We start from the raw sequence: 14,059 nt of genomic DNA, 5'->3' as shown, positions 1-14,059 counted from the left end.
CCGTTGCGAACACAAAGAACACGTTAGCGGCTAATAAAAAAACCACGTGTTTGGTCGTCTTTTAATTCTACAATTTCCGTCACAACAAAGTTTTTTCATGTGTTTTCAGAATTACATTTTTCTTGCGGCCAAAGATCTAAAATAAAAACTGCAAAACCTCCAAAATAAGTTTTAACGGAATATTTTAGTTAGTAGTTACTCAGAAGTATATGTTAACAAAAAACAAAACATAAAAAAGAAAAAGAAAATGTAAAGTTTTTTTTTCAGGTTCCGCTAAACCCACGTTTTAACACACGTAGAAATTTATAGTGTTTATGGCTAAAATAAAGCAAAAGAAAGCAAAGTAAGGAAGTTTGTTGGCCTTGTAGTAGATGTGATGAATATATGACAGACTAAAAACACTTTTATTTTTCAAAACTTTCGGTTCCGCTAAAGCCACAATTTTACAAGTGTGTTTGTTAAAAATTTGTGGTTTAGCGGCACCAAAATAAATCACTTTTAAATACTTTGAAACGCTATTTTAAGGTCATAGCAGCAATAAATTTACCGGCACCAAATTTGGTGCCGATAAAATGGTTGGTGCCGCTAAGGCGGTGTTTATACACACTTTGGTGCCGGTAAATACACGTTGGTGAAAACAAACAAACAAACAAACAAACAAACAAACAAACAAACAAACAAACAAACAAACAAACAAACAATAGTAATCGACTTAATATTCAAGATAACCTATCGTGGAAGTTGTGAAAAACACTACTACTTCAAATATCATCATTAAATTGGAGAAAATATATTCATTATTTGGAGAAAGTTTGTATGGAAACTGGGCCTTGAAATATACACTATCAAAGCCAAACATATTACACCCAATTATCCACAAGCAAATAGTGTAGTAGAAAGATTCATGAGAGTTATCAAGAAAACCATCAGAACAGCATTTTACGACAACAAAATCTGGGTAAAAGAATTAAACAGAATGTTATTAAATTACAGAACAGCAACACACATGGTAACTGGTCAAGCGCCTTCCAGTTTACTGTTCAACAGATCCATCAATAACAATCTACTATTCATCGATCAGCCAAAACATCCATCAGATCCAGCAGTGAGAAATCGACAGAAAGCTCTCGACAAAAAAAACGAAAAAATGGTTCGATGAGAAAAAGAAAGCAATCGAATGTGACGTAGCTATCGACGACGAGAAGAGAGAGAAGAATGCTGATAAAACCAAGTTGAAATTACAAAACAATTTTTAAAGTTATTGACACCAATTATACCATGGTCACAGTGATAAGTGTGAGAGAAAATAAATATACAAGAAATATTACGTACGTATGTGAAAAAAGTACAATCACCTAACCAGAAAAACCAGCAGAATTACCTCTCACAAATGACAAACTAGAAAGAAAGAAGCATCCATTACGGAACAGCCAGAAAATTTATGGGCACAACTGAAATTAAGATAACAGTTACACATTTTTACATGATTTTGTGTGGACATTATTATATGTACATATTACTGGACAAGTCGATTTATGTTTTTAAGTAGCACATGGGAGGTGTTATTCTCTATGTTTAGTAATGTGGTTCGTGAGTCTGTTTTTTTATATTGTGTGTCACGTGTTAGTAAACCTGTATCTTTGTATGTAGAGTTAGTTTATATTTAGCATATGATACGTAAGACAGCACTAAGTATTCTCTGTGTGAAGTTCCATAATAGTGTCCAGGCAGCGTTGTAATAGTGAAGATGAGTCGATGTTCACAAGTTTGCACGGATACTCCAGATGGAGTGTCAAAAGGAGCAGGTCTAAGGCGAGAGATTGGTCACGAATGTTCCCAGATCTGTCTCAGAACATACAAACATATATTCAGAAATTAGTCTGCCCTTCTCTTTACTTCCTTGTTTTTTTCCATAGGATACAAACGTCAAAAAATAAAAACTGGGTTTGAATTCTAACAATAGTATCCCCTCCCCCCAATTTAAGGTTGAGGGTAGTAGCTGCCTGTGCTGAGCGAGTCTCCAGTAAGGCAACATTGATACAGGGGAGAGGGGATGGAGAACCCTTATTTTGACTTATTTTTGGAGTTGTCTCAACATATTTTGTGGAGGGTTGTAGCTAAACTAACTTGTAATAAATTATAATGTAACCAGCTAATTAAACAGCACATCTTCTTTACCAAACTTTAAAGACGCTTACTTTCCTGCAGCAAGATAGTTTTTCTTCTGAATTTAACGCGTGAGACTGTTCCGTACGATGTCATTCACTGTACGAAGTGGGGTTTTTTTGCCGTAGCGCCGCGCTTTTTGAGATCAAGGAGGATATAGAAAAAAATCACAAATTGAATTGATTTTGTTTTTTTCCTAACAGAATGTAGTTAGTTTTAAAATTAAAAATAACAAAATAATAGCAGTTAGTTTATACTTAATGCGAGGCTGAGAAGTCTGAGACTCGTTAGGTGATATTTTACATAGAATTACGATCGCTACAAATGGATTGTTGGTTTTTTTTCCAGGCTTTTCTTAGGATTTTTGACGCTTCTTTTTCGACACTATACCGAATCATTTTTCGCCTGCATAAAAAAATATTTTGCAACATTAAACAAAAGACAATGCGAAAATATAACATAACATAGAAATAATAAACCATGAAGTCTGTGAATGACAAACCTTAAAGTCTGAGGAATAAACTATATCTCGTATTATAACGGATGCCTCGCATCCAGTTTTCTTAGTACTCTGAATAAGTGTTCTCGTCCGTTCGAATACGTACAATGGGGTTCCGTTAAATGTCAGCTGTTTATATTTTCCGTTGTCTATGTCTTCATATTGGATCTTGTGATTTGCGATGTTTATTTTTTCTAAGATAAATTTGAAACAATATACCTAATACCTATACCTAAAATATACATAATAAAGTAAAAGGTTTTATTGTTCTCAGGAATATACTTAAAGTATAGACGTTGTACTCACCCGTGTCGAATAGCTTATCTTTTTATAGATGGTTGATAGTGGCACTCGGTGTTAATTTCTTGTTTTGAAATGATTTCCTCTGCTTTTGCAAGTGAGTTATTGTAAATGACAGTGGTTGTTGAGAAGAGCAATCCCCATTAGACTTTTGATCTTCAGTGGAGCCTGTTAAGCATATACAAACAAAAATATGATACTGGGATAAGGGAGTCAGATTCAATTCCCGAATTTATCAATGTAGTAGAAATATTCGCGCCATGCGTTTAGGAGAAAGTAACTTTCATTTCATTAATTAATTCTTTCGCGATAGCTATTTAAAATTTTTCATCACTCAAAAAAAGAAGTTTTATAGGACCATTTTTTTCCTAATGTAACATAAGAGGACGCAATTTTTTTACAGTTCTAAACTTACCTAACGAGATTGAATTATGATTAACCTCCGTTATCTGGAAAAGAAAAACATTTAGTTGGTAAAAAACATTCAATCAGTGAAAATGGAAACCAGAACAAGTACTGACAATAACAGATAATAACAAAAACTGTACTCTCATTAAGATGGCAGTAACCCTTTCTTAGTTTAGCATAATGAAGATCGTCTTAAATTTCTACATAATGCGCCATCTTTGTTGTTATTAACGTTTCTCTTTAATAATTACGTAATTTCTTTCTGTACAATTTCGCAAGCGCGTAGACTTAGGGGGGATTTTCACGAAGCGAATTGACCGGCGAATTCGACGGCGAATTGTGTCTGAGCATGCGCAGTTTTGTTTGTTATGATTTTGCATCGAAATATTAGCTTCGCTGAAAAGTAGAAACAGTTCCTACTTTTTCGCGGCTAAAGGTTTCGCTGCAAGTTTTAGACCAATCAGAACGCGGTTAACCAATGTAAACAATGAATTCGGCGTCTAATTTATTTTGTCGTGAAAATTTAAAAGCGAATTCGCATCGAATTCGCCGTGTTCAATTCGCTTCGTGAAAATCTCCTTTAAGGCGGTGATACACGATCCGATTAATCGAATTCGATTTGTCGAAATTATATTGAGCATTAGAATAAAATTGAAACTTAACATGTGGCAAGGAGATGATACACGATCCAATTAATCGAATTCGATTTATCCGGTTCCGCTAAAGCCACAATTTTACAAGTGTGTTTGTTAAAAATTTGTGGTTTAGCGGCACCAAAATAAATCACTTTTAAATACTTTGAAACGCTATTTTAAGGTCATAGCAGCAATAAATTTACCGGCACCAAATTTGGTGCCGATAAAATGGTTGGTGCCGCTAAGGCGGTGTTTATACACACTTTGGTGCCGGTAAATACACGTTGGTGAAAACAAACAAACAAACAAACAAACAAACAAACAAACAAACAAACAAACAAACAAACAATAGTAATCGACTTAATATTCAAGATAACCTATCGTGGAAGTTGTGAAAAACACTACTACTTCAAATATCATCATTAAATTGGAGAAAATATATTCATTATTTGGAGAAAGTTTGTATGGAAACTGGGCCTTGAAATATACAGTATCAAAGCCAAACATATTACACCCAATTATCCACAAGCAAATAGTGTAGTAGAAAGATTCATGAGAGTTATCAAGAAAACCATCAGAACAGCATTTTACGACAACAAAATCTGGGTAAAAGAATTAAACAGAATGTTATTAAATTACAGAACAGCAACACACATGGTAACTGGTCAAGCGCCTTCCAGTTTACTGTTCAACAGATCCATCAATAACAATCTACTATTCATCGATCAGCCAAAACATCCATCAGATCCAGCAGTGAGAAATCGACAGAAAGCTCTCGACAAAAAAAACGAAAAAATGGTTCGATGAGAAAAAGAAAGCAATCGAATGTGACGTAGCTATCGACGACGAGAAGAGAGAGAAGAATGCTGATAAAACCAAGTTGAAATTACAAAACAATTTTTAAAGTTATTGACACCAATTATACCATGGTCACAGTGATAAGTGTGAGAGAAAATAAATATACAAGAAATATTACGTACGTATGTGAAAAAAGTACAATCACCTAACCAGAAAAACCAGCAGAATTACCTCTCACAAATGACAAACTAGAAAGAAAGAAGCATCCATTACGGAACAGCCAGAAAATTTATGGGCACAACTGAAATTAAGATAACAGTTACACATTTTTACATGATTTTGTGTGGACATTATTATATGTACATATTACTGGACAAGTCGATTTATGTTTTTAAGTAGCACATGGGAGGTGTTATTCTCTATGTTTAGTAATGTGGTTCGTGAGTCTGTTTTTTTATATTGTGTGTCACGTGTTAGTAAACCTGTATCTTTGTATGTAGAGTTAGTTTATATTTAGCATATGATACGTAAGACAGCACTAAGTATTCTCTGTGTGAAGTTCCATAATAGTGTCCAGGCAGCGTTGTAATAGTGAAGATGAGTCGATGTTCACAAGTTTGCACGGATACTCCAGATGGAGTGTCAAAAGGAGCAGGTCTAAGGCGAGAGATTGGTCACGAATGTTCCCAGATCTGTCTCAGAACATACAAACATATATTCAGAAATTAGTCTGCCCTTCTCTTTACTTCCTTGTTTTTTTCCATAGGATACAAACGTCAAAAAATAAAAACTGGGTTTGAATTCTAACAATAGTATCCCCTCCCCCCAATTTAAGGTTGAGGGTAGTAGCTGCCTGTGCTGAGCGAGTCTCCAGTAAGGCAACATTGATACAGGGGAGAGGGGATGGAGAACCCTTATTTTGACTTATTTTTGGAGTTGTCTCAACATATTTTGTGGAGGGTTGTAGCTAAACTAACTTGTAATAAATTATAATGTAACCAGCTAATTAAACAGCACATCTTCTTTACCAAACTTTAAAGACGCTTACTTTCCTGCAGCAAGATAGTTTTTCTTCTGAATTTAACGCGTGAGACTGTTCCGTACGATGTCATTCACTGTACGAAGTGGGGTTTTTTTGCCGTAGCGCCGCGCTTTTTGAGATCAAGGAGGATATAGAAAAAAATCACAAATTGAATTGATTTTGTTTTTTTCCTAACAGAATGTAGTTAGTTTTAAAATTAAAAATAACAAAATAATAGCAGTAAGTTTATACTTAATGCGAGGCTGAGAAGTCTGAGACTCGTTAGGTGATATTTTACATAGAATTACGATCGCTACAAATGGATTGTTGGTTTTTTTTCCAGGCTTTTCTTAGGATTTTTGACGCTTCTTTTTCGACACTATACCGAATCATTTTTCGCCTGCATAAAAAAATATTTTGCAACATTAAACAAAAGACAATGCGAAAATATAACATAACATAGAAATAATAAACCATGAAGTCTGTGAATGACAAACCTTAAAGTCTGAGGAATAAACTATATCTCGTATTATAACGGATGCCTCGCATCCAGTTTTCTTAGTACTCTGAATAAGTGTTCTCGTCCGTTCGAATACGTACAATGGGGTTCCGTTAAATGTCAGCTGTTTATATTTTCCGTTGTCTATGTCTTCATATTGGATCTTGTGATTTGCGATGTTTATTTTTTCTAAGATAAATTTGAAACAATATACCTAATACCTATACCTAAAATATACATAATAAAGTAAAAGGTTTTATTGTTCTCAGGAATATACTTAAAGTATAGACGTTGTACTCACCCGTGTCGAATAGCTTATCTTTTTATAGATGGTTGATAGTGGCACTCGGTGTTAATTTCTTGTTTTGAAATGATTTCCTCTGCTTTTGCAAGTGAGTTATTGTAAATGACAGTGGTTGTTGAGAAGAGCAATCCCCATTAGACTTTTGATCTTCAGTGGAGCCTGTTAAGCATATACAAACAAAAATATGATACTGGGATAAGGGAGTCAGATTCAATTCCCGAATTTATCAATGTAGTAGAAATATTCGCGCCATGCGTTTAGGAGAAAGTAACTTTCATTTCATTAATTAATTCTTTCGCGATAGCTATTTAAAATTTTTCATCACTCAAAAAAAGAAGTTTTATAGGACCATTTTTTTCCTAATGTAACATAAGAGGACGCAATTTTTTTACAGTTCTAAACTTACCTAACGAGATTGAATTATGATTAACCTCCGTTATCTGGAAAAGAAAAACATTTAGTTGGTAAAAAACATTCAATCAGTGAAAATGGAAACCAGAACAAGTACTGACAATAACAGATAATAACAAAAACTGTACTCTCATTAAGATGGCAGTAACCCTTTCTTAGTTTAGCATAATGAAGATCGTCTTAAATTTCTACATAATGCGCCATCTTTGTTGTTATTAACGTTTCTCTTTAATAATTACGTAATTTCTTTCTGTACAATTTCGCAAGCGCGTAGACTTAGGGGGGATTTTCACGAAGCGAATTGACCGGCGAATTCGACGGCGAATTGTGTCTGAGCATGCGCAGTTTTGTTTGTTATGATTTTGCATCGAAATATTAGCTTCGCTGAAAAGTAGAAACAGTTCCTACTTTTTCGCGGCTAAAGGTTTCGCTGCAAGTTTTAGACCAATCAGAACGCGGTTAACCAATGTAAACAATGAATTCGGCGTCTAATTTATTTTGTCGTGAAAATTTAAAAGCGAATTCGCATCGAATTCGCCGTGTTCAATTCGCTTCGTGAAAATCTCCTTTAAGGCGGTGATACACGATCCGATTAATCGAATTCGATTTGTCGAAATTATATTGAGCATTAGAATAAAATTGAAACTTAACATGTGGCAAGGAGATGATACACGATCCAATTAATCGAATTCGATTTATCGAAATTATATTGAACAATAATAAAAAACTGAACAGATTTTTGATAATTTACTTTCGATAAAATGTCTTTAGAGAGTGAAGACAGAGTTGAACTCGCTGCTTTTACAGTTATTATTATAACAACTAAAATTTTACGAAAACGTTAGAAACTGAGTGTGTTATTTGTTACTTTTCTGTTAATAAGCTTCATTCACTGATAAAAATCTCGTTAATTTCTGTTTTATCCTTTTTTGACGACATGATGTTTTTAAAGTTCCTCTACAAATGTTTATTTTTTATATAGAAACTCACATTTTTTTAAAATCAAATTCGTCAAAACTCAGCATGCCGAAAGCATACGATTTTTACATGATACACGATCCAATTATTCGAATTCGACTAATCGAATTCGATTAATCGGATCGTGAATCACCGCCTTTAGACTATATATTCGGCAGAACTAATTAATTATTTATGAATTTTATTTTAAAGAGGAATTGTTGAGGCTGAAAATTTTTGGTGAAAGGTAATAGTAATTTAGCAATAAAATCGGGACAAGTTTGTTAATTATGCAAAAAAAAAAAATTCCGAATTTTAGAAGGGTACTGCCACCTAAAGAAGAAGAAGAAGAAGAAGAAGAAGAAGAAGAAGAAGAAGAAGAAGAAGAAGAAGAAGAAGAAGAAGAAGAAGAAGAAGAAGAAGAAGAAGAAGAAGAAGAAGAAGAAGAAGAAGAAGAAGAAGAAGAAGAAGAAGAAGAAGAAGAAGAAGAAGAAGAAGAAGAAGAAGAAGAAGAAGAAGAAGAAGAAGAAGAAGAAGAAGAAGAAGAAGAAGAAGAAGAAGAAGAAGAAGAAGAAGAAGAAGAAGAAGAAGAAGAAGAAGAAGAAGAAGAAGAAGAAGAAGAAGAAGAAGAAGAAGAAGAAGAAGAAGAAGAAGAAGAAGAAGAAGAAGAAGAAGAAGAAGAAGAAGAAGAAGAAGAAGAAGAAGAAGAAGAAGAAGAAGAAGAAGAAGAAGAAGAAGAAGAAGCTTGGGTAGAAGATAGCCCGCTGGGATCGATATCTATGAAGGTGATTCACATCATGCCAGCCCTTTTACTCCAAAAACCAAGCAAAACCTCCAAAACCAGAGACCATGTAAAAGCTCTGGAAAGAAGACTGCGTTTATGGCATAGAGGGGAGATTAATGCGTTGGTGAATGAGGCAGAAACACTACAATCAAGACTGCCAAAAATTATGGAGAAGAAAACAATTGAAACAATCTCAAAACAGTTTAAGGAGAAAACGGAAAGAGGTGATGTGCATGGCGCAATCAAATTGCTTACAAACAATATGAGTGGAGGAGTGCTTCCATTAGACGATGCGACAATTGCAACACTGAAGGAGAAGCATCCCAATGGACAAAACACTAATGATTACAATCTACTGCATGGCCCTGCTCAACGCATCAATCCGATAATATTTGATGCTATTGATGAGCAAATGGTACTAAAATCTGCATTGGCAACACAAGGTGGTTCGGGTCCTTCTGGTTATGATGCTGATGGATGGAGAAGGCCGCTGACATCGAAAATGTATGGAGAGTGTGGCAAGGATTTACGATCGTCCATTGCAAATGTCACAAAGAAAATTTGCACCCAACAAATAAATGATCAATCGTTGCAGGGTTTTCTAGCTGCAAGGTTAGTACCACTTGACAAGCAACCAGGAGTCCGACCCATTGGGGTCGGGGAAGTGCTAAGGCGGATCTGTGGAAAGTTGGTTATGTCAATTGTTAAAGGAGATGTTATCATATCGGGGAGCAGGGTGCAGATGTGTTCTGGTCAAAAAGGAGGAAGTGAGGCTGCAATCCACTCGATGAGGAAAGCATTTGAAAGTGAAGGAGCTGAGGCGGTGATACTAGTAGATGCCGCCAATGCTTTCAATAACATTAATCGGAAAGCTCTACTTCACAATGTGCAAATATTGTGTCCAGAGTTCTCAAATTATGTCGTCAATTGTTATCGTGTGCCTGCCAGAACTTCGCTCTAATGAAGGGACCACTCAAGGAGACCCAATTGGCATGGCAGTTTATGCTATGGGAATTACACCACTCCTTAACATCATGTTGTCAACAATTGCTGATGTTCCAGATCAAATGGCAGCATTTGCGGACGATATTACATCAACAGGAAAATTGCAATCATTGAAGCAATGGTGGACCAATATTACAACAATCGGTCCACACTTTGGATACTTTCCCCAGCCAATGAAATCATGGCTAATTGTAAAAGAGGAACACTTTGATCTTGCCAAAACAGTGTTTGAAGGCACAAATATACAAATATCCAAAGATGGTGAGAGACATCTTGGTGCCGTTATTGGAAGTAAAACAGCCAAAGATCAATACTGCAAAAAGAGGGTCAAACACTGGTCTGATGAATTGACCTTGCTGACACAGATTGCAGTCACCCAGCCACAGGCGGCATATGCATGTTATGTGGGTGGCTTTCAGCATCGCTACTCGTACTTCATTCGAACGATACCTCAAATGGAAGATTACCTCCAACCAATTGAAGATATTTTGAGACATCAATTTATACCAGCCATCACTGGTGGGAAAGTCATAAACGACACAGAAAGAGATCTTCTGTCCCTCCCGCCTCGGATGGGCGGACTTGGTCTTAAAAATGTCTGTGAAATTGCACCGATCGAGCACGAGAATTCAAAGCAGTTTACATTTAAACTTCAGAATCAGATACTTGGCACCACTGAAAATGGGGAAATAAAATCAATTGCAATGATTAAAAGTGAGAAGAACCAACGAAATAAAGAGAAACTGGTGCGAGTCAGAGCCGAGTTGAATGAAGATCAAAAGAAAAAGAACGACTCCAATTGCCTAGTCGGTTCTTCAATCTGGTTAACAAATCTTCCAATCAAAGAGCTTGCGTACGATCTCAACAAAGAGCAGTTCCAGAATGCACTGCGTATTCGATATAACTGGACCCTACCTCGATTACCCACTGAATGTATCTGTGGAAGAAGTTTTGATGTTTCACATGCGCTGTCCTGTAAGAAAGGAGGGTTTGTGACATTAAGACATAATGAGATTCGCGACATAACAGCAAAGCTAATTGATGAGGTATGTGTCAATGTTCGAAGCGAACCAAGCTTGATGGCTCTAGATGGCAAGCAGTTTCAATATCGTACTGCCAATCGCAGCAGAGAAGCACGTTTGGACATCAGTGCTACTGGGTTCTGGACTCCTGGGTAAAGAGCATTTTTCGATATAAGGGTCTTTGACCTAAGTGCTCGAAGATACAGGGGTCTGGAGCTCAGCAAGTGCTTCAAAAGGAATGAAGATGAAAAGAAACGCCATTATAACGAGCGAGTAAACACCGTAGAATATGGGACCTTCAGTCCCCTTGTCTTCTCAACAAATGGAGGAATGGGTCGTGAGTGTGGAGCGTTTTACAAACGACTATCAGAGATGATTGCTGAAAAGCGGGATGTCACAGTTCAACAATCGACCAAATTCATAAGGTCGAAGATCTCATTCAGTTTGTTAAGATCAACTTTACTATGCATCAGAGGCGCACGCTCATTGTGGGGTAGGGAACCTGCAACAATCAATGACATTGAACTCTCCAATTCTCTTTCAAGGATTGTAGGCAGCGATTAATCAATAATCTATTCTGTGAAGAGATTTTAAAATTCAAAAACAATCAAAACACTCGAACAATCAGATTAAATAGACAGTAGTACAGTATTAAAAATAAATAAATTGTTGCTAAGAAAAAAAAAAAAAAAAAAAAAAAAAAAAATCGAGGAACTCTGGGTAATTTTGAAAAAATGTGGTTCTGCCTTATGATTTTCAGATATTTGCTGCTGATATCAGCATATTTTGGCCCTCGGGTGCCACACCTCCGTACATATAGGAGTTAAATAATCTTTAAGTTTCAGTTCATTAAAAGTTAGTTTTTTCATAGGTGCATGTCTATCTACACAGCCTTCGAGTCGCCATAAAAAATCATTCATTAAGTTATTGCTTTCACCTTCAATCTTCCAATTTTGAATTGAGATATTATCTCTAAAGGCATCTGCATCATAGTTTGAAAAGCCCCTTGAAAATACAATCTTTGGCTTAGAGTCTAGTTTTGAGCGATTTACAGAACCAAATTGGGAAAAGTGCTCTGATAGGGAGAAGTAAATGTTTCCACTACAGATTTTATCCCAGATATTATTGCTGAAAATATTATCAATTAAAGATGATGTTTGATTTTCTACCACCCTAGAGGAATGTTGAATAAGGGGAAGAAAGCTATAGCTACAGAGTAAGTTATAAAAATTAAGAAAGGAGCTAACTTTCTCTAGTTTTAAAAGATTTATGTTAAAGTCAACACAAATGTAAACTTCTTTATTTTCTTTGGCTAATTTCTTAAGAAGGACATGTTCCATATAAAAAATAAAATCGTCTAAATTTTGTCTAGGATGTCGGTAGATACAACCACAAATAATGTTTTTATTTATTTTGTTAGAGATCTCAATCCAAGTACTCTGGAACTGATCAGATTTAGCTCCGAGGTCATGTCTTGTAAAAGGTTTGTAAAGACTATTAACAAAAAGGAGTGTACCACCTTTAGTTTTGTTTGTTGGCGTAGAAAATATGTCATAACCGGCAATGGAAATGTTGGAAATAAATCCATCATTTTACTCAGATGTTTCTGAGATTGCAATGATATCAAGGGGTGAAGGACAGTCAGATAAAAATTGAAGTAAATTTTCAAACTTAGATTCAAGGCCATTGACGTTTGAGTGAAAGATATTCAGCTTATTTTTAGCATTAATATCATAAAGAGACTGGACAGTATGATAGTGACTGTTCATTAGACTAGGAATTTCTTCTACATCATCACCAATATTATCGTTAGGTTTGAACTGAAAATCAAGCTGGCTAGCATTAGACACTAGTTTAGGTTATGCAATTCTGAATTATCTAATAGGGTAAAAAAAATGTTTTCATAACGAAATTTTACGGCACACCAAAGGCAATACCAGCAGCTATTGTCAAGCTCATTTGTAGTTAGATCATTGTAGGTTTTTGGTGATGTCCCATCACATGTAATGTGACACCATTTATCACAAAGGTCACACTGAATAGCTTTTTGATTACGTAAAACATTCTTGTTGCAAACACTACAAGGCAATTTTACGTTATTAGTTGGATCTGGATTTAGGGAAGTGTTGTTAATTAACACCTCATTGATCCTGTCATTAGTCAGGCTCAGTTTGAGTTGAGAAGAATTAAAGGGCATTTAATTCAGCTGTTGTAGAAAAGAGAATAAGAACAATTGACAATTCTTAAATTGGTGTATAAAAATTGTAGATAGCCCAGCCCTGGTTAGTTAAATAAAGTTTCTAGCAAACACAAAATAAGAACTTTTGAAATTGTTTTTTATTATTATAGCTAGCTATTTGGCGATTCGGTTCAGCTTTGTTGCCGTAGTGATGATTGACATTTTGCTTAATTGACGAATCGCATTTGTGCTACATCCGCCATTTTTAAAATTTCGCTTGGTGAAAACAAACCTAGTTCGTAGGGGGAAGAATGCTAAAAAATGTGGAAAGGAAAAAACAATTAGCTAACCAAAGGTAACCACAATAAAAATCTGTCTTGAAATGATGCTTAGCTATCTAGATTTTGCTCCAAAAAATTATCTTTGCTCAAACTTCCTAACATTGTTCTTTAGAACTCCAAAATGTGTTTAGCTCTGCACTCTCTTCACCTAAAAATACGGAAACTTTTCACCTCCAAAAAAATTTTTATGACGTCAAACCGAATCACCGAATAGGTAGTATATATCTGTTTAATGAGCTAAATTTTTTGGCTATACTAGTAGCTATATAAATCTTGAATGACATGCTAGCAATTTCTCTTTGATCAGCACTGTGATATTTTTAAGACAATATTAAAACTTGTGGTGTAACTAGCTACCAAATATAAGGTTTCTTTCTCTTTTGACTGCCAACTTTTCATGATGAGTGTACCCCCACAACTTGAAGCAATTAATAATCAAGTTTAAGTCTTGAACTTTCATAATATACACTCTTATGTCAATGTTGAGTGTCCTTCCTTTAAGTAATTTTAAAATCAATATATCGCACCAGTTTAAAAAGTGAAAATACAAAGGAAAAAGTGAATAATTCTCTGCGTGCTGCATTTTTTTCCTAGCAAATGCCTTACGCTCTGCGGGGGTATAAAAATTTGTCCCTACAAGCGCTTCGCTAGTGCCCAGACCTGCGCGGTATGAAACTCTACGACCTACCAATCGACTCTTGTAACTAATGTTTTCCTCTTCGTACAGTGG

Source organism: Hydractinia symbiolongicarpus, chromosome 10 (genome assembly GCF_029227915.1).
Source record: "Hydractinia symbiolongicarpus strain clone_291-10 chromosome 10, HSymV2.1, whole genome shotgun sequence".
Taxonomy (NCBI): Eukaryota; Metazoa; Cnidaria; class Hydrozoa; order Anthoathecata; family Hydractiniidae; genus Hydractinia; species Hydractinia symbiolongicarpus.
The sequence above is the reverse complement of the archived record's forward strand: the minus strand, read 5'-3'. Positions refer to the sequence as shown.